Source organism: Arvicanthis niloticus, chromosome 6 (assembly GCF_011762505.2).
Source record: "Arvicanthis niloticus isolate mArvNil1 chromosome 6, mArvNil1.pat.X, whole genome shotgun sequence".
NCBI lineage: Eukaryota > Metazoa > Chordata > Mammalia > Rodentia > Muridae > Arvicanthis > Arvicanthis niloticus.
This window is the reverse complement of record NC_047663.1, coordinates 102,757,891-102,777,727: the sequence shown is the minus strand read 5'-3', so window position 1 is coordinate 102,777,727 and position 19,837 is coordinate 102,757,891. Positions and strand designations below refer to the sequence as shown.

Sequence of the window (19,837 nt, the reverse complement as noted above, 5' to 3'; positions counted from 1 at the left end):
GCATATGGTAAGGAACTTCAGAGAAAGTGAAGAGGTGTCAGAAAAAGCATTAGGTTCTGGCCAGCTTCTGATAGAGGCAGGAAACGGGAAGGCTGGACCTTTTCACCGCAAGCCTTAGAAAGGTAGGCAGACCCAGCCAGACGTTACTGTGGGCATGGGCGTTCTGGAAAGGAAAAATACAATATCTTATTAAAAGAACATTGATTTTTGCCTCTCATTAGCATGGCTTATGGTGAGCCCTTCCCTTGGTCAGATAATTGACGTGGCCCAATGGGAATGTTAGGCATCACCGGGCCAGAGATGCTGCTGTCACCAGAAGGACTTGTTTGTCACTTGACAGTGCCACACCCTACCCTTACATACTCTGTGTCTTAGCCAGTTAGTAGTTGTTTATATCTAGGGACCTGGAAAAAAATCACACCTTGAGTGAAATACTCTTTATGGTACCATTGAATCATTAACCAATACTACTGCCCCAGAATTGTCCCTGCAGCCCTGCTCAGCCAACCCCAGTCCCACTCCCAGCCTCAGGGGCAGTTAGGATTATTATTATTATTTTTTTACCACAGATTAATCTCTTCTTGGATTTTATGAAAACTGTATGAGAAAGTCTACTCAAGATGGTGTGAGCTGGGGGTGGGGGGAGGTAGCTATATGGCAGAGGGCTTGATTAACACATTTGAGTTCAGAATTCCATCCCCAGAGGTGACAGACAAGGTGCAGCTTCTTTCTCTCAGCACACTGTCTTTGGGCTTTATCTGTGTTGTGCATGCAACATATCCTCTATCATTCATCCATTGGTTTAGGTGTTAGGCATATATCTTAGGTAGGGTTTTATTATGGTGAAGAGATGCCATGACTATGGCAATATATCTTATAAGGGACAGCATTTAATTGGGGCTGGCTTACAATTTCAGAGGTTCAGTTCATTATCATCATGGCAGGAAGCATGGCAGCATGCAGGCAGACTTGGTGCTAGAGGAGTTGAGAGTTCTACATCTTGAACTGAAGGCAGCCAGGAGGAGACTGTCACTCTGGGCAGAGCTTGAGCATATTTTATATATGAGACCTCAAAGCCTGCCTCTAGAGTGACAATCTTCCTCTATCTAACAAGGCCAATCTCCTAATAGTCCTAATGTCTCTATGGACCAAGCATAAAAACACACGAATCTATGGGGCCAAACCTATTCAAACCACCACAGCATATAACCCAGGGCCCTGTGATGTTAGGCAGGTACCTCACCACTAAGCTGCCCTAACCTCTCTTTTTCTTTTTGAGCATGTCTATTCTAATAGTTTATTAATTCCCCATAAACATGTACATTATTTCCAGTTGCAGTCTCTCTCTCTCTCTCTGTTTTTGTTTTTTGTTTTTCGAAACAGGGTTTCTCTGTGTAGCCCTGGCTGTCCTGGAACTCACTCTGTAGATCAGGCTGGCCTTGAACTCAGAAATCCGCCTGCCTCTGCCTCCCAAGTGCTGGGATTAAAGGCATGTGCCACCACTGCCTGGCTTTTTTTTTTTTTTTTTTTTTTCAGTTGCAGACTTTTGTACATAAAATTTTTATAATTTTGTTTAAGTCATTGATTTTTCTTTTCAAAGAGCAAAATCTTTAACTTGGGGAATAAGTAGCAAGGGTCAGGCATGTCCCAAGAAGGGCTCAGGTTAGGTGTGCATGTATAAGACCCTCCCCATGAAGGGAGGATCTCCCTCAAGCCTCAGGAATTCTCAGCCACCCAATAACTCACAAGACACCGTTCTTGATGCAACAGCAAGAGGTATATTTCGGGATCAGTCGACTGATGGTCAATTCATAACCCACACAGGAGCAGAGGAATTGACCCGTCGGCTGGGAGTGGAGGGTTTATATAGGGAAGAACCACAAACCAAGGGGGGTTGAGGGGGTAACCAAGGAAACATAACATAAAAACAGTGGAAAGTCTTAAAAAGTCCCAACCCAAATTTAGTCAGGGTCATGCAGAAAACATCTTATACACTTATCTTTTGTAAGGATGTAACCTTGCCCAACCATTTAACTGGGACCACCCAGATGACTTGCATCTTTCTTTGTGGTCAGGAATGTGTCTTCCTGCTTTGGCCCTTCCCCACAGGGTTCTCTTCCCTGAGGTCTGAGGAATGTTAATCCAGCAAGTGTCCTCTGACTCAGGGATAATGTACCCCTCCCGGAATGTATCCTGGGGCAGTGAAGGCCTAAAATCTTATATTCAGTTCCACTTCCTTGGAACTAGTGAACCTGCATTCTTTTGCTCAGGTCTAGGGGTCATAAAAATTTTCTATGTTTTTCATAAGTTTTCTATACCTTTCACATGTCTTCTAAGAAGCTATCAGATCTTTCCTCAGAGTGGTTATGTCATTTGCTTGTTGCACGTATACATGTGTGAATGCATTTTTGCCTGAGTGTGGCCATACATGTGTTCAGGTGCATGTATACTCATATGCAGGTAAAAGGGGGGTCCAAGATTAATGCCCTGTGTTTTCTCAACTGCTCTCCAACTTATTCACTGAGGCAGGGTATCTTTTTGAACCCAGAACTCACTAGTTTGGTTAGTCTGTTTAGCCAGCTTGCCCCAGCTTCCATCCCCAGCTCTCAGGTTCTAGGATTACAGGCTGGCCACCACATAAATGGCAGCCAGCATTTGTGTGGATGCTAGACATATGAACTCACATTCTTGTTTGCGTGACAAGTGCATTATTACCTAAGCCATCATCTCCCCAATGCATTCATGTTACCACAAACAGCTATGGAAGTCCCAGGACTTCCTTTCTTTGCTAACATTTGCTGGGATTGGTCTTTGACTCCACCCTCTGGGTGGGTGTGCGCTGTATGCAATGACTACATGCAATGACCATGTCAACCTTTTCTCTGATGCCTAATGATGATGTACATACTCAGTGTCTTTCCTTTGTCAGATGTTCTCCAGTTGTTTCATCCCAATGTGTGGCTTGTAACTAAAATTCTGTGTGTGTGTGTGTGTGTGTGTGTGTGTGTCTGTGTGTCCGTGCATGCGCACATGCACACATGTACGTGCATATATGAGCTCCTCTGTGCAGACATACATGTGGGGGTCAAAGGTTGACTTCAAGAATCTTTCTCTGTCATCTTACTTTTTGAAACAGGGTCTGTCATTGAGCCTAGAGCTCATGATTTGGGTTAAGCTGGCTGGCCAGTGATCCCTGGGGACCTGCCCTGCCAGTGCTGGGATTATAGACAGACATGCCACCACACCTGGCTCTAGTCCTCACTCTTGTGCACAGAGTACTGCACCCACTCACTGGTCATTGCCTCTGTCTTATTTTAATGAATAGATTTTCCCTTTTTTCCCCCCTGTGCCCTAAGTCACTCTAAGGTGGTAAAACTGTCCTTCTGTGTTTCCTTCTGGAGATGTGGACACAGACATGCCTGAGTGCTCCCTTCCTCCACAGGGATGTCTTGTCCTTCCAGCACTGGTTGCAGGGGCTTCGGTACTGTAGTGAGGATCAGTGTGGGTGCTGGGTGTGCATTTCAGAAGCTGCTGTTCTTATTGCTAAGTGGCTGCGCCTGGGTACCCTGTGCATGCCCTTCTCACCTGCACCGTGCCTTTATACTTACCTTGATCTTGGAGGGGATGAGGCTGTAACACTTAGCTACTCAGAGGCCAGACTGAAGCATCTGTCCCTACCTGGGAATTACTAAAACTTTGAAACAGTTTAATATCTGTGAATGACTTGGGTTTTCAATCTCATGACAAATTCCATTGGGGGCTGGAAAGGTGGCTCAGAGGTTAAGAGCACTGCCCACTCTTCCAAAGGACCCAGGTTTGCTTCCCAGCATCCAAATGGCAGCTCACACTGATTCTATCCAATTCTAGGGCATCTGATGCCCTCTTCTGGCCTCTGTGGGCAGTGTATGAACATGATGTGCAAACATGCATTCAAGCAAAACACCAGTAAACATAAAATACAAAGGAATACTTTTTAATGTCATTTACTCCACTGTCATCTTTTTGCAGTGACGCAGAGTGCACTGGTGTGTCGTGATTGTGTTGGGGATAGGGGATAAAATAGCAGGAAGCTGTTCCTATTCCTGCTGGCTGGGGTCCACTTCCCCTCCAGGTTATCTGATGTCTGCTAGCATGAGCTCACCTTTTCATCAGCTGCTTGGCTGTGTCTGCCAAGCTAAAGACATGAACTTGAGAAATAATGCTGGTTATCCGGTGAGTGCTGTGCTTTCAGCCAGACAGGGATTTGTTGTTGTTGTTGTTGGGTTTTGTTCGTTTGTTTGTTTTTTGTTTTTTTTTTAATGTATGTATTTGCCATGCGTGGTGCTTAGCACAGTGAGACTGTCTCAAGGAAATGAGTGAATGAATGAATGAATGAATGGCAACTCTGATCACCTGAGTTTGGTCCTTGAAACTCATATAAAAGTGTGGAAGAAAGACCTAGCTCCACAACATTGCCCTCTGACCTTTACATGTGCACCTTGGCATGAGCACACACCCACACATATTAAATAATAGTAATAACAATAAATAATAATAAAGATTTTGAAAAGGATGTTTTTATTAGGATAATTTTTGTCAGACAAGAAAGGAGCAACAAAAAGGAGTCCTTTGTTATTGATGTGAGCTTTTAAGCTGTGTTTGATAAAAACAGAAGATACTGGGCTGGGGAGATGGCTCAGTAGAGAAAGCATTTGCTTTGCAAGTGTGAGGACCTGAGTTTGAATCCCCAGATCCCACCTACAGCTGGATATAGCATCGTATGTGTAACCCAGAATTGCCACAGTAAGCTGAGAGGTGGAGACAGGAGATTCCTGGAAGCTCAGGGGGTCATCTAATCTGGTGTACATGGTAGTAAACAGCCAGAGACCCTGTCTCAAACAAGGTGAAAAGCAAGAACTGACATCCAAGGTTGTCCTCTCTCTCTCTCTCTCTCTCTCTCTCTCTCTCTCTCTCTCTCTCTCTCTCTCTCTCATGCACGGAGATGGAGAGGTGCGGGGGTGGGGGGGAGTGGAGTGAGTCTTCATGCTGATTTTTTAATAAGAACCAGGGAAACCTTGAGTACCTATATACAGGAAGCCCGTGGTGTCAGGACCAGACCTGTGCAGCTTTCCTATGGCAACACTCTGGTTCTGATACCAGCCAGAAAAACAGTTACTGGTTTTGTGGCACTGTCCTTTCAGAGATGGAATGGGAGTCCTAGAGTGGCCTTGCAGATGTCCAAGCTGCTGGACAGTGGCTCCTGGGTAACTGTCAATAAGCAGCCCACCAACCCATCTCTGATTGACATACCCTGCCCCAACTCCCTGCACAGCCCTCTATGCAGCCTCTCATACCCGATAACCCAGACTCTGGGAAATTTACTTTAAAAGCTGGTTTTGTATTCCTGTAAGAACTCTTCCTACCTGAACGTTTACCTCCATCTGTGAAGTGTTAAAATTGTTAATATCTCAATGCTACAGATTTCCTTCATCAGTGCTGGTTACTCAGTGACTCCCAGAGGGTCACCTGTTTCTGGGTCTAAACTGAGGAAACGGAGGAAGGGGCTCACAGGCACCAAGTGGTTTCACCTCCTCACCTGGCAAGCTCTGGCTGGGAGATCCCACCTCATAGTCTCAGAGCCTCCTTTCTCCCTTTTCTGTTTGCTCATTCACCCACTCTGGCTAGTTGCATCTTGGGTTACCCAGACCTAAGCTGAGGGTCTGCCCAGCTGTGTAATCCAAGACTGTTCTGTGGTAGACACACTATAGGTCCTCCCAGGAGGCAACAGGAAGCTTCTGGTGCCTTCACCCAGTTCTGCCTTGGTCTATTTTATGTGAAAAGGCATAACGCCGGCTTTCTAGAACTTTTCATTTTGAAACATACTTACTTTTTGGGGTGTAAAGTGTGCCATAAAAAGGAAAGTTTATGAGAGAGGAAGAGAAGAGAGAAAGACAAAGGGGACCAAGAAAGGACAGAGAGCCTTAAGAGTAGATGGCAGAAATGGCCTGTGCTGTAGAGAAGAGAGAAGCTGGGGTTAGAGAAGTGAAGCCCCTGGGCTGGGGAGGTGATGGGTAGGGGCAGAGTGAGAAGAGCAGAGTGACCAGCGTGTGCTATGTATGTTACTTAGGCACCGCAGCCATTCATCCTGGGTTTCTTCTGGACCTAGCATTTCAGCCTTTTTACTGCTAAGAGGTGGCATGATACCTGTCCCTAGAGGCATTGCAGGTATGGCTGCTGTGTCACGTGTGTGTCAGTAGGTGACAGAGAGGCTATGCCTAAACTCAAAGTTCTGACATCTGTGTGATCAGCCTACACACCCTGAAAAAGCCAGTCAGAGACCACCAGCAATCTGGGGCCTTGCAGACCCAGAGAAGCTCCCAGGATGGGAAACAAGCCAGGGACTAGAAGAATCTTACTTGGGACCACAGGCCCTGGGCAGGAGTGAGACAGACGATCCTTTCATGGGGTCACTTGGGAGGGCCCAGTGAAGAACGTGCCTGAAACAACCAGTAGACTTGCTGAGCAGGCCTGAGGGTGCAGACCATGCCCAAGATGACCCCTGCCTGGCACCATAATGCATGAGTGAGTTATAGCACTCCAGAGATGACCCAGGCACTCAAAGACGCTGGGCGCCATTAAGAGGAGCAAGTAAGTGGTGGAGAAATGGAAGATAAAGAGAAGCAGAAGGATGTGGGCACATGAAGAGAGGCAGAACTGGAGACTCGAGGGTGGTGAGGAGCACCCTGATGGGAGTAGCCAGTGATGCCACCTGGAACCGTGGGGTTCTGGTCTGTGCTGCCACTGAGGACCATGTCTGGGTCTGTGGCCCTGCAGCAGCAGGGCTCTGTTATCACCAAAGGCCAGGGTGACATCCCTGATCTAGGCTGCCACCCAAGAACATACTGATGTCTGAGGGCTGTACAGAACTGCCCCCCCCCTCATGTGGGCATCATGGAAGAGTTAGCTCTGCTCCTAGCCAGCTGCAGTACTTGGAAGAGCAAGCCCTACACACTACCAGAGTTCCAGTGAGCTGGCCCCAAGGATAAGAGCTTGGGAGAGCTGACCCTACCACTCATCTCCCAATGATGTAGGTGAGGGACAGACAACTTACCCCTTTCCCACTCACAACAGCACTGGAGTCCTGGCCCCTGGGGTCATGAGAACCAAAGAGCTGACCCTGGTCCTCACCAGCTGCTTCACTCAGGAGAACAGGTCCCGCACCTCTCCTGTGCAGCACAATAGAGCTGAGCCTGGTGGTGGGGGTGTGGACAAGGCAGCCCCTGAGGGTGTGACCATGGGACAGTTGGCCCAGCCACTTGTCTGCTGTGCCGTGATGGGTGAAGAAGAGATTCTCACCGCCTTCCCCACTGCCACCTATGGTAGACAAGAGGGCCGTCCCTGCCCCTCACCTGCTGCAGCATTCAGGCGAGCAGCCAGCATAGTAGAGTTGACCCTGATGGCAGAGGCACAGGTGAGTCAGCCTGAGGGTGTGAGCATGAGAAAGTTGACCCCATAACTTGTCTGCCCTGAAGCAGTGTGGGCAAGGGAGAGATGCCCTTCCCCACCTTGACCCTTGCCTCTACAAGAGCTGGTTCTACCCCTCACATGCTCTGGCACTCAGGAAAAGTAGTCCCTGCACCCTACCTGGGCAGCATAGTAAAACTGGCCTTGGATGTGGGGGTTGCAGGTAAGTTGGCCTGAGTGCAGGAGCACAGGAGAAGCAGCCCTACCTCTTGTCTGCTGGATGGTCGTGCAGACAAAGAAGAGACACCCTCTTCCTCTCCCTTATCCATTGCCAGTTCTCCCATGTCCAGGAGGGAGAGCTGGCCCCATGGTCATGAGAGTGAGAGAGATGTCCCTGTTCCTCACCAGCTGCAACACTCAGGAGAGTGGGTCCTGCACCTTGTTAGGGCCTTGGGGTAGAGCTAGCCCTGGTTTGGGGGTGATGGTGAGCCAGCCCCAAGAGTGTGAGATTGGGAGAGCTGGTGAGCTGACCAGTTCAGATACCTCTCAGGACTTTAAAGTGGCCCACCCCAACATCTACCCCATTGATCAACTGCTGGAGTGCATGAAGGGGTGGGTTCTACAAATCCAAAACTACAGGATCTCCATGACACACGTTAACAGCAGGATTTCTGAGAGGAGTCCCTGTGAGGGTATTGAGAGTTTTGAGAGTAGCAGAAGCCAGAGGCCTTGGACCAGACCAACAAGTCATTGCAATAAACATTTACAAATAAAGAAATGTGAATAAAGGGGTACACTGTGGGACACACTGTGACACACTACAGCTTCTAAGAGATTTTTTTCCTTCTCTTGTTGGAGAGGTTGCAAGGGTGGAGGATGGGTATGAGGGAAGGGAGAGATGAGTAGGATTGGGGTGCATGATGTGAAATTCACAAAGAACCAATACAACGTTTTAAAAGAAAAGAGGTGAGGCCAGCCTGGTCTACAGAGTGAGTTCCAGGATAGCCAGGGCTACACAGAGAAACCCTGTCTCAAAAAACAAAACAAAACAAAACAAAACAAAACAAAACAAAAGAGTTGCCTTGGTCATGGTGTCTGTTCACAGCAGTAAAACCCTAACTAAGACAGTGGGGAAGCGAAGCCCCTGAGCTGGAAAGGCTAAAAGCAGGGAATGGGGTGAGAAGCTGAGAGGAACCACAGGTGAGCCTTGGCCAGTGTGCACTTTGGAATGTTCAATAGGAGGCATCCAGGCTAGCCATTTGTCCCGAGTGTCTCTAGGACCCAACACATTGAGACAGGGTCTCACTATGTAGCCCAGACTAGAAGTAAGTTCAAAGGCTCCCAACACAAAGAACTGATAAACGCTTCTGCCCCCTACACAACTCTGATCAAGGTCAACACTGTATACATGCATTAAACCACTCCTTGGTCCTTGCCCTGTCAGAACTGTGATGTCTGTGGTCATGACAGTCCATTTTCCTAACAGTTGTAATAATCTGCTGTGAAAGATGGAAATCAGGGCTGGAGAGATGGCTCAGTGGTTAAGAGCACTCACTGACTCACACTGACTGCTCTTCCAGAGGTCCTGAGTTCTATTCCCAGCAACCACATGGTGGCTCACAACCACCTGTAATAGGATCTGATGCCCTCTTCTGGTGTGTCTGAAGACAGCTACAGTGTACTCATATAAATAAAATAAATCTTAAAAAAAAAAAAAAAAAAGAAAGATGGAAATCTTGAGTGTGTTTTGTATGTGGCATAAAATTGTGAATTGGCGAAACTGAAGACTATGAACATTTGGTTGTTATGTGAGATCTTAAGGAAACTTATTAAGTTTGAGATGGAACATCACTGGAATAAGTTCAAAGAAAAACAATGTGTAGCTCTTCATTTGCGTACATGAACACAATATATGGCTCTTTTTGGGTACGTGTGATAAGAATTGGAATGTCTGTGTACTCTGCTCCTCGACCAATAAAATTTGTTGTGGAAAAAAAAAGTGTCCTTTCATCTCCTTAACCTATTCTCCACCATGGACTTTGCCCTTGAGTAAAAAAAAAAAGAAAAAAAGAGAATTCATCACACTGTTCTGATAAGAATATATAATTAAAATTGTGGGGAAAAAAAAAAAGGCTTGGGGATCCCACGGTTCCTCCTGCCATGCTGTGGGTAGTCGGCTGGGAACGCTCTGGGTTTCTCCAGCTGGAAGTTGGGCCCGGCTGTTCATTAACTAAAAGTCTCTCCCTGGCTCCTCACGGTTCCTCATAGCGGTGCAGCCCCAACACACTAGGAAGCCCTTGGGTTTCCAAAACTGGTTTATTCACATGGCGGATCGTGGATGGATCTGGATGCATACCCCCTCAAACCCAGGATCGACCTGAGTTAAAAGGGGAGGGGAGAAGGGGGGAGGGGCTGGGGAGGAATGTTTAATCGGCTCCACCTCTGGCCTTCAGGTACCTCATTAGTATGTAAATCTCTCTAGGGCCTGTTCACGCCCTCCACCTGTATACAGGACTGAAGGGTGGAGGTGAAATGGAGATTAGACCTTGTGTTAGGCCCAACAAAAATCAGCCAAATGTGTCAGCACATGCTTGTTATCTCTGCATTGGAGGAAGGAGGCAGGAGGATCAACACCACCCTGGGTTCTGTATCAAAAACAGACAAGGGGCTGTGATTCAGATGTGATGTGCTTGCCATACAAGCAAGAGGATCTGAGTTCAACCCCCAGCATCCACAGAGAAGCCAATAACCCAAGTGCTGAGGAACTGGATCCAGGCAATCCTAGAGCTGGCCAGCTTGTGAGTCCAGGCAATTGATGAAGTCTAGTCCAGCAAGAGACTCTTGAGGAAGACAACTGACAGCAATCTCTGGCCTCCACAGGCATACATTCATATAACCATACACACACTTCTCCACGATTCCCACAGCCCTCTATGCCCCAAATCAATTAAAGATTGTTGAGGGCCTACTTTTAGCAGAAAGCAGCTATCAGCTTTGCAGCCATCTTGAGCCATATACCCTGACATGAGACTTGGATTACAATAGCCTACAACAGCTGAGCTCACTCTGATAATCTTGGTTTAGATACCTTGAGATTAAAGGTGCGTGAGATTAAAGGTGTGTGAGATTAAAGGTGTGTAACTTAAGAGTGACTTAGAAGTGTAGAGATCAGATTTAGAGACAAGACCTAAGGGCATGATTAAAGGTGTGACCAAAAGGCATGGCTTATAAGTGAGACATATAAAGGCGAGAGAATCAGACTATAGATGAGAGAATCAGACACTTAGAGGAAGAGAGACTGAAGAATAAATGGGACTGAAACACACTCTCTCTGGTCTCCATTCTTTGAGTCTGCCCTCACTCTCTCTCTTGCTGAACTCCGACCCTCGGACCGGAGCAGCAGCTTGGACCGGGATACAGTGGCCACCAAACGCGGGGCAGCCCGGGCCTCAACATTTTGCTCAGGCCGAGACATTTTTTGGTGCCCGAACATGGGACTAATGCAGACCCAACATTTTTTGGCACCCAACGTGGGGCCAGCTCGGTTCCCAACATTTTTTGGCACCCAACGTGGGGCTAGTGCAGTTCACAACAAAAGAATTTTTTTTTTTTTTTTCGAGACAGGGTTTCTCTGTATAGCCTTTGGCTGTCCTGGAACTCACTCAGTAGACCAGGCTGGCCTCGAACTCAGAAATCCACCTGCCTCTGCCTCCCAAGTGCTAGGATTAAAGGCGTGCGCCACCACCACCTGGCACAACAAAAGTTGTTAAGGACAGTTGTGGTGAAGGCAGGACAGAGCAGAAGGTTAACACAATTCACTAAAACCTCCACTACTGAGGTGAAGCAGAGGCAGGGCCAGAACCTGACATATCAGTGTCACCTGAGAACTACTCAGAAAGGCACATTTTTGGGCCCTACTCCAGGTCCACTGAGTCAGAGCTCCAGGGATGCAGCCCAGCAGTCTGCAGACACAGCCTCCAGGAGATTCTGGTGCCCATAAGAGCTTGGACCTCACTGAAAGTCCCACAATTGTTTATGGTCAAACCAGCATCTAAGTCTGGTTGACATTAGGAGTCAGTGTTCTGACGTGGACAGTGCCTTTGGTTTGAACAAGCTGGGCCATGTGGAAAATGTGTCACATTGAGGAGTCCAACTCTGAGAAGCTCTTATCACTCACACTGAGAGTCTCATGCTGTGCCGGGAGCTGTATTGTCATCATTACTACTGTCCCCAAAAGGAGAAATGAAAGCTGACAGCAGTTTACAGCCTCATACAGTCGTTGTCTTACAAGCAGCATGGAGAAGACACTGAGTTACTTATTCAAATGGGAGAGTTTTTCAAATTGTTGCATTTGTTGTTGTTCTAGAACCTTCCAAAGCTCACCCTGAGTGCCTCCAGAACTAGCTTTCTCCCTGCATTTCCTGACCTTCGACCCTGACAAACTAAAGGCAGTTTTGGCCCCAGGAAGCCCTTGTGAGGCTGACAATCCCTTGCCAACCAGGGAACCAACATTCTTTTTTTTTTTCTTCTCCACCTGTTTTGATTCAACTATAAGGAATAGTTTCTAGAACATTCAGACTTCAGGCATCTCTTTGTAAAGTGTCTCACTTGAATGTCATCTTGCCCCTGACCCTTGTGTAAATAACTTCCAATTCCCAGTTTGAATGATAGGTGGGCTTCAGCCATTTGGAAGGGCCAGGGATTGAGAGGGACCAGGGGCATGGGAAGGGGCTTCTGGGACTCTATTTTACTCCATTTTGGGCCTATAGTTTAGAATCTAGACTGGCACACTGGAGCTAAGCTTAGCTTCCTGGGGTAATGGAAGCTGTACCAGCAGCCAGGGCTGAGGGTGAAGTCAGGCTCCTGCCTAGAATGGTGCCCTGGGGAGAGCCTCCTAGCTGGAACAGAAAAAACTCCAAATATTTCCTTTTGGGAATGGGGAGGGTAAACCAGATGAAATGTGAAGAGGTGTCTGAAGACTGGAGGAAACCAGCAGGCCCTTCCAGAACTTCTATTTGTGGTAAGAAACCTTGGCATGGGGCAGCAGCTCTACTGCAAAAATAGACCAGTGTGCCGAGAAACAGCTCAATCCTGGAAGCAACTGTCCCTGTGCAGGGAAAGAGCTCCGTCTGAGACTCCTCTCCCCTCTGCTGCTTCTGGTCTTTACCCATAAGAAGAAGGAGAAAGATAAGCATTTGCTTGTATGCAGTGTGTGCGTGCATGCACTCGCTCCCTCGCCTAGACACACCCATGCCATCAACCTTGGGTGTAAATTTCCTTGGGTGCTATCTATAGATTTTTAGTTTTTGTTTGTTTTTGAGACAGGGTCTTCTACTGAGACCTGGAGCTCACCAGGTTGGGTAGGCTGGCTGGCTACCTTTGAGATCCTTCTGTCTGTGCCAATGTTGGGGTCACACCCAGCTTTTTACATAGGCACTGGGGATCAAGGTTAGGTCCTCATGCTCAAATGGCAAATGCTTTGCTTCCTGGGGAGTCTCCTCCGTGCCCAGATAAGCATTTTAAGGAAAACTGAGGAGTTTGTTCAGAGTCATGACTTCTCTATCAGAACCAGAGCCATTAAAAGAGACATGGGGCAAAAGGAAGGTTTTAGATCACTGCCTGGACCTCAGAGTCTACCCCTGCACCTGCTATGAGGTGACACATGGGGAGGATCAGCTCTGCTTTCTAATGTTCAGTCCCCTTTGCCTCTACAAATGACAATGAAAATAAGGGTGAGATGACAATGAAAATAAGGGCCAGAGTAGAGCAGAAGGGATGTGGATAGAAGTGATGTTATCACTTCTTCGGATGCTATCAAAGACAAGATGAAGCTCATCTGGGAACCTCCTCTAAAACAGCAGGTCAGCAAGGTGTGACACTACTGTAGAGAAAAAACGCAAGAGAAGATGTAATCCTGAGGCTATACTCGTTCTTGACTCTGATGTAATGGTGCTGAGGGGCTCAAAAGGCTTCTCTCTTTACACAAAGTCATTCTTTCTCAGGAGTCGGGACCCTGAGCAGGGAGAGAGTCAGGTCCCAGCTGGAGACACTGATCAATTTCATAGCACCACTATGGAGCTAGACCTGGAAGTTCTCTAGGGGGCTGTTGAATAACTCTGTCACCCCTACCTGACCCCATCTGCCAGCCATCCGAGGTCCCGGTGAACACAGTGTGCAGGCGCATCATCCCTGTGACGAGGCTTGGTTTTGCAGCTCAGGCAGCCTGGAGAAGACCTTGTAAGGAGGAAGGATGGCGAAAGATGGCTCACAGATACAGGAGAGCTGCTAGGAAGCCGAGTCAGCCCCAGTGCTCACATAGGGCAAACTATGGTGACTACGGGCCAAAAATGGCAAGCAAGTGGTTTCTGAGGGCTCCTAACAGAGGGGTGGTTACCATTGAGGTGCCCTGTTTGCCAGTTACCTGATCTACTCATTACACACTATCTACAGGTATTAAAATGTCATGCTGGGAGGGCAGAAAAGTGCACCTGGCAAGCACCAAGACCTATGTTCAAACCATGTGAAAAATGCCAGGCTGAGTCTGTGCTGTAAGCCCTGCACAGGAGCTCTCTGACCAGCTAGCCTACCTAATAATGGTAAGCTCCAAATCCACGGGGCACCCTTTAAGGAGGGTCTTAAAGAAACTACAAAGTTTTCCTAAGGATAATGCACAAGATTACCTTCTGACATTCACAATCATGTGTACACATACATACATACATACATACATAAAAACATAAAAGAGTCACCTTGAACCCGACATACATCAATTAAAAGTGAGAAGGCTGGGAGATGGCTCAGTGGGCAGAGGTCCCACTGCCCGGCCTGAAGACCTAGTTAAGATCCCCAGAACCTACATAAAGCCAGGCATGGTGGCGTGTATCTGGGATGCAAATGCTCCTGCTGCAAGATGGGGACAGCAGACTCCTCAGAAGCCTCTGCAGACTTGCTAGCTTGGTGTGCAGAATGAGTAATAGAGCCTGTTTCAAACACAGTGGACGAGCAGGACTAAGGCCCAAGGTTGTTCTCTGCCCTTCACACATGTGCCATGAATGTGACCTGCACCCACACAAACATACACACATACAAACACCATTTGCATACATCCACATACATGCACACAAATGTGCATGCCTCTACAAATCATACCCACACAAAGATTTATAAAGTAAAAATAAGGTACATTTTTTTTTTTTAAAGATCACACAGTGAATAAGACAGTGCAGTGGGTAAATGCACTTGCTGTCTAAGGACCTGAATTTGTTCCTTGGAATCCTTGTAGAGGTAAAAGGAGTGAGCTAGTGCCTGAAAGTTGTTTCTCTCTTCCTCTCTTTCACACACTATCACACACATATCATACACATATTACATGCACATATTACATCCATCACACACATATCACACAGCAAATAAAAAATTATAACAAGGAAACCTTTATTTAAACAAAGAGGCCCAGTGTGTCTCAGCTGGAACTGGGCAATGACAAGGTTGGACCCACTAGTCCCCTTTGCGCATTCAAGTTGGATGGGATCTACACTTCTTCATGTCTGTTCCTCTTAGCGACCTAAACTGTTCACACCCAGCTGCAGCTTTACAGTCAGCTGCTATTCAGCCTGCTAACGTGCAAAGGCCTGATGGCATTTGTAAAAAGCCCTCCCTGCCAGCAGCATCTTGTCTTCAAAGGGTGCCACACACTACAGCTGTCACAGCTCAGACAAGGACCAGAGAGGGAACTGCCTCTCCCATGTGGTTATTCTGTTCGGTGCATTCCGGAGTGAATGGAAGGACCTGTCCCAAGGTCTTTATCTCATGCGGGCTAAGGTCCTCTGGGCATGCTGAGACACGTTTGTCTTTCCAGCACTCAGAGGCCGAAGGGAAGTATTATCAGTTTGAAGGTAACCTCAGCCACATAGGGAGGTCTTGCCTCAAAACCAAACAACCAAACAGAAATACCTCACTATAGCGTAACTTTCCCAGACATGCCAGCAGTTTAAATGAAGACACAGAGTTGCATATATACTAAAAGCTTGGGCCTTTGGCTTGGGCTCTCTCCTGGCTTCTTTAATCCAACTAATTGTGGCCTACATCACAGCATGTGGCCAGGTCTACCTCTGTGCTTGCTCTGAGTTGTTCATCCACCTCAGCATTTACTGCCTGAATCCTTCACCTCTCAGTTCTCCCAGAGACCCCATCTCTGCAGGGAAGCTCTGCCTTCCACTTCCTGCCCTGCTGTTTGCTGTTAGATCTTTGTTAAAGCTAGTCAGAGAATGCCAGAGGCAGATGAAGAAGGAACAAATACTTACAAAGTATGAGGTGGATGATGGGCTTCTCATGACGGGCTCTCAGCCCAGTACAGAACTGACAATTGAATATACAGAGACATACCTTCACACAATGTACCCTAACATGTCACAAAAACAAACCAGCAAACAATGGAACAGAAACGTTATCCAGGTAAACCAGGTGGGAAAGTGATGGGGGTCACCGGAAGAACAGAAGACAGGTGTCCTTGAGGAGGTACGGTGTCTCTACCAGGTGTCTCTACCAAGGTTCAGGATGGCCAGGATTTGGTGGAAGACTTTTTACAAATGTGCATAGAAAAGCCACCAGCCACATTATGCTCCACTGTTCTGGCAGGGAACACTCCACTTCTCTGAGCTGAACTTCTTTAATGAAAGTAGTCTCCTAGGGCCTGCGGGTCCACTTTCCCTGCAGGAGATGGCCACGTAGCACAGGCCCCGCCCATCACACTGCATGTGACCCACAGGGCCTTACCTGTTTAACGAGTGTGCTGTCTTTCTAGTCCACATCAGTGGTTCCTTTGCAGCAGATAAGGAGAGTGACCCAGTTTGAGAGAACGCAGAAATGGTAGCCATATTTGTGTTCTTCTTATGTGCTGGAAGCTAGATCCACCTCTGCCTTTTTAGTTACATAAACCAGTACGGCATTCCCCCTTTGCTTATTCTAGTTTGACTCTGATACCTGCATGTGACAGGCACCATCTCCATACAGGAGGCCCTTTGCCTGTGAGCAGCCTGCTAATGCAAGTACTGGAGCCTGCCATCTGCAGCCTGTGGCAAAGAGGCAAGGAGAGAGGGTGAGCTCACACCTGACAATCTTGCAGGCCCTTGATATGCACCCAGGTGAATAACAATCCCCCAGGTCGCCTGGTGGGCCTTATTCTGTTGTTATGGACCCTGAGAGTTTGCTGGAAGGGCATGCGCAGAGGGAAGTGGGCTGAGAAGTTGAGCTTCAGACCTCATTCACCACTAATGGGAACTGGATTACCTGATAACATCCTGGAGTCTGAACTGGCAGTCCCTAAGGAGCATTTGCCCCTCTGGGCAGAGCATTCTGTCCCTCACAAGGACCTGGTTAGGATCCTCTCCAGGAGGTGGCCCTGTGCCTTGGAGCTTTCTAGAGGCTGTCCCTCCTTTGAGACATTCTCACTGGTGGCTTGGCCTGAGCCAGCTGTCTTCCCTGCCTGCCTCTGACACAGCCAAGCTCTTTCCTGGGCTGTGGGCAAGGCAGGCTCTTTTTGCTCCCTCACACCAGCCCTCCCCATGGCTTATTTTGAAATGGAGAATGTTTCCCAATCCACCAATTTCCAGGTCCATAGTGTTCCTCACTGAATGTCCCCACAGGACAGACAGGGAGCATAATGGAGACACGGCCATCTCTGCTGCTGTCTCCCAGCACTTGGGTCAATCATCTGACTTTCCCAGGCAAAAATGGGAAGATGGGACAATGGTCCAGATGATGCCCACTGGAGCTCTCTACAATTATAAGAAGAGGTAGGGGCTGAAGAGATGGCTCAGCTTTTAAGAGCACTGACAGCTCTTCCAAAGGTCCTGAGTTCAATTCCTAGCAACCACATGGTGGCTCACAACCATCTGTAATGGGATCTGATGCCCTCTTCTGGTGTGTCTGAAGACAGCTACGGTGTATTCATATACATAAAATAAATAAATCTCTTAAAAAAAAAGAATGGGAAAATTGGTGTGTAATGAAGTAAATTAGAAGTCATGACAGCCTCAAGCTAGCTCTTGACTTTGAATAACTTCTACAAACCTGTGAACCCTGTTTTTCTCTATGGTACTACCATGCATGCAACTGGGTTTGTAAGTAACAGAGCTCTGAATGTACTGGCTTACAGTATTTTTGTAGGAACTGGGAAGACAGCACAATTAATAAAGAGACCCCTCTGCAATCAAAAGAACCTGAATTCAAGCCCTCAGAACCCAGTTTTAAAAAGCTGAATTTGGTGCACACACTTATAATTCCTGCCTTGAGAAGGTAGAGACAGACAGATTCCTGGGGCTCAATGACCAGCCAGTCTACTTTGTGAGCCTCAGGTGAGATACCTTGTCTAAAACAAAACAAAACAAAACAAAAAACAAAAAAACAAAAAAACAAAAAACAAAAAACAAAAAAAACCCCCTGAACGTGGGGATGGTATTTCTTTAGTCCACATCAGGAATTCCTTTCCTAGTACATGATGAGGGTGCCCCAGTTTGAAAGAACATAGGAATGGCAGCTATATTGTGCTCACATATGCTAGAAGTTGAATCCATTTTTAACTTTTAAAAAGGCAGAAATATACCATTCTGCCCCACTTTCTCTTGCTCTGAGGAAAGCCAGCTGAGACTCACACAGGAACCAAAGCCTGGAAGGCTCATGGCCAGAGGACTCAGCCTGAGAGTATCATGGGTGAGCTCAGAAGGGGCTTCTCCCCCAGGTGTGCCTCAGATGTCTGTGTCCTGCTAGACCTTTGACCTCAGCCTTTGGAGATGCTTGATCTGGAGAACTCACAGAACTAACCTGAAAAACTTAGAGAAAACCAAACTTTTTTTTTTTTTTAATTTCAGCTGCTAAATTTAGAGCTCACTTGTTACATGGCATTAGCTGACTTGTACATTCATTTTCTAGCTAGACCCACTCCAGATTTCTGTTACTAAGAGGAAAGGAGGATAGGGATTGAGGGGCAACCTCCAGCTCCTGTCACATGTACCAACCAATAGGATTATTGTAAAGATGAAATGAGCTGTCGCTGAAATGGATCTGATACCAAGAAGTGCCTTGGGGTGGGGGGGAGGGGGGAACGGTCATTGATGAAGGACTGTGTCCCATCAGCAAGCTATGCCAGAAGGCACGTGATGGCGATTTTTGGTTGTGAACCTGACTATATCTGGAATGAGGTACAATTCAGACCAGGATCTTGAGGCTGAAAGACACAAGCTTTTGATTCGGGTCTTGAGGTGGGACAGCACATGCTCTTAATTTGGATCAACACACATCTTTAATCCAGATCTTGAGGCCTTTAACCTGGGTGATACCTTCTGCAGGTGACCTATGTAAGGACAATGGAAGAAGGAAGCCGTTGTTCGTTCTTCTCCTGCTTGCACTCACTTTGCCAGCACATCCACTGGAGTCTCCTTCTTTTGAATTCCAGCATATACAGAGGACCAGCTGAGACACCCAGCCTTGTGGGACGGAGCAACTACTAGATTCTTGGACTTTCCATTCACAGCTGCCCATTGTTGGGTTAGTTGTACTGCAGCCTGTAAATCATTCCAATAAATTCTGTGTATGTGTGTATGTGTGTATGTGTGTATGTGTGTATGTGTGTGTTCCATAAGTGCCATGACTCTAGAGAACCCTGACTAATACAAGACACAATGGGGCTGTCTCTTGTGTGATGTTTCCTGACTTCTCCTCCTATGGTTCAGATCCTCTGTCCTCTGTGAAAGTAGAACAATGCACCAAGTCTATCTGATAGGTTCACAGAATGTAAATTCTCAGAGAGACACCTCGAGAGCCCCTTGGATTCATCGGTCTTCATATTAACAGGAGCCCAGAAACAGTTCCAGGTAAGGCAGCCTCAAAGTGCTGGCCTTTTAGACAAGGTGACTGTTCTTCAAAAGGCCTTGTAGATAAGGTGGCCTGCATTCTTCAAAACCATATAGCTATTACTGAGAAAGACCCCAGTATGTATGCATGTATGTATGTATGTATGTATGTATGTATGTATATGACTGTATCCTCAGCTTTTTTAGGAGACTGAGGCAGGAGGACAACTTAAGCTCAGAAATTTGAGACCAGCTTGGGTTCATAGTGAGATTAATGAATGAATGAATGTCCCTGAATGAATGGATGAATGAATGAATGAATACCATGCTAATTCAATCTAAGGTTTTCACCTCATAGGATTTCAGGTCAAGTTTATGGGATGTAGGGTATTTCTGCATGAATAAGTTCCTTTGCCTTCCATCTAGCCTTTGGCAACCCCTGCTGTGCCTCTCTGGCTTGGCCCTGAACAAGCTTCTGCAGCCATTCCCAGAGCCCTGTCCTTGGCAAAGTCAACAGGAGGAAAGTCCAGAGCATCCATGGCCTC

General features: G+C 47.1%; 1 pseudogene; it reads left to right on the top strand.

The window, feature by feature from the left end:
• Positions 1-6,182: 6,182 nt before the first annotated feature.
• On the top strand, positions 6,183-6,261 carry LOC117712201 (small nucleolar RNA SNORA17; annotated as a pseudogene).
• Positions 6,262-19,837: the final 13,576 nt, after the last annotated feature.